Genomic DNA, 2,385 nt, shown 5'->3' on the forward strand with positions numbered 1-2,385 from the left:
CAATTTTGTAGTATAACAAGACACTTAATCTATTGTTCCAGTGAAGAAATTGCCTTATGCCTTGTTATACTACAGTATTATTAGTACATACTATACAATTGCTTAATGATAAAGATTTACATTTGATCTAATGAAAGTCCCCTCCTATCTATATGTTATTGAATTTCCTGGGGACACCAGTGTGGTGGTGAGCTGGCTCACAATGATACAGATCTGGGGGTAAATGTATCATACTCGTTTCTCCAACTCGCGGGAGTTCGGCGAGATGACAGCTAAAATTTAAAGCCGCGCTGCCTTGTAAAGGGAAACCGGAGTATGATACATTTACCCATGGAGTAGCAGCTGGACCAAATGTGGATTATACACTCCCTGAAGATTTAGATTGGTTACCCCTTCTGGGGATAGCACAGAATTCACTTAATAATATTTGCATTATTTTGAATAGTGCTTCTTCACCCAGGTGGAGTCATTTTGTATTATTTACCTTTGAGCTTAGCATCCTCGCTCAGGACCCTTCACCGAGATCATTGGCATAATGCTGGTAGAGGGCAGATTGAGAGGAGCCCAGATGTTTGCTTACCTGGATGTTGGTTTCATAAAGCTATAATCCAAAGAAGCTATTGGGAAGCACATCCAATTAACCCTGGAATATTTAAGCACAAATCAACAAAATAGATCACCCCAGTTCAACAAATAAAATTTCTGGGACTGAAAATGAACAGGTTGGGTACGAAATCCCGACCCTTATCCTGCAGACAGGAAAAATGCCGGTATTTCAATTTGCCGGACACTGATAAAATACCAACATTGTGATTGCAGACAGTGAAATCAGCAATGGCAGCAGGTCCAGCCAGCAGTAAACAATCGTAAAAATAGATATTTAAAAAAATAAAAAAAAATTTAAAAAAAGTTTTTTTCTACATCACGGCAGGGGGAACACCACACTGCGGGTTCTCCTGCTATAGTGCCACTAGCCTCAGTTGGCTAAGCCTAGGACTGGTTGGAGGAGAATCAGGGGGACCCCATGCTGTTTGTCCCTCCCCCCTCCCCAATTTTCCTCCAACCAGCACTAGGGTTAATATGACTTGGGGGCGGAAAGGCATGATTTCTTTTAAAAAAAATATTTTTAAGAGTTTACTGCCGGCAGCTCCAGCGGCTGCATAGTCGCTGGACCCACTGACATTGCTGATTTAATGTTGGCATTTTCACTGTCTGCAATCCCAATTTTTCTGTATTTTAACAATGTAAGGAGAATTTTCATGTCGGCAGGATAAGTGTTGGTATTTCTTCCGTCAGCAATATGACTACCACTGGGTCAACCAACAACTCTGGTGATTGATGCTATGAAAGGGCATATTAAATAAAAATACCCTTAATTACAATAATAAAAAAATAAAAATGATTTGTACTATTCATAACGACTAGATTAACAGTGAATTGAGTCATTAAGGCCCCCATCCCACTCATTATGCTGGAGAATAGCCTGCTCTCCCAGGAATCCATCCCAGGAGACCTATGATGGAGACATATATTAATGTTTAGCTTCATGCCCATTAGGCCCTTAATCTGCACTGCATCTGATCATTAAACCGGATTGCTGCTTGTGCTCCATGAGATCAGCTTTAGTGTTATTTCTGAAAGTGAATATCAGAGACTAGCGATTTGTACAGATCAGAGTCTAATACGTGGCCTTACAGCCTAAACTACATGGACAATATAGTTTCTTCTACCAAATCGGATGAGATCAAAATGTAGAGAAAACACAAAGCTTCTTTAAACAATGAAGCTCTTAAAAAGCTCAATACATAAAGTAGTATTTCCAGTCCTGAATCTACAAATAAATCCTATATATTTCACTCATCCCATTGCAGTCTATGGATGCGATTAATTGCTTTAGGTTCAGGAGACAGAATTAAGGTGGCAACTGACCTGACAGGCTAAGGGTTTGTTTGCACCTCAGTGAAGTGTACTGTGAGGCTTCACCAAGATCAAACTGTGCCGACCACATCACAGTACATCACAGGCACCTGATCATTGCTCCCATTTACTACCCCTTGTCCAAGACTGTGAATACACACACAATATTGGGCACAGAGTTGTGGTAACATTAAAAGAAGGTTTTTAACTGGATGCACAAAACATAACACACAATCCTGTGGTGTAACCCACAGCAACTAACATGTTTGCCTTCTGTTTTTAAACTGCATTAAAGATCATAGAAACCAATTAGTTTCTATGGGTTGCAGAATTAGTTTTTTTCTCTGCACAGCTACCTATAAATCTCCCAATGCTAGTAAAAAGCAGGTAACCATGTATTAAAGAACAGTAAACTATAAATAAAATTTAACATGAGCAAAAACCACAGACAAATTATTTTTCCTTAAA

The sequence above is a fragment of the Mixophyes fleayi genome, chromosome 7 (genome assembly GCF_038048845.1).
Source record: "Mixophyes fleayi isolate aMixFle1 chromosome 7, aMixFle1.hap1, whole genome shotgun sequence".
In the NCBI taxonomy this organism is placed as follows: domain Eukaryota; kingdom Metazoa; phylum Chordata; class Amphibia; order Anura; family Limnodynastidae; genus Mixophyes; species Mixophyes fleayi.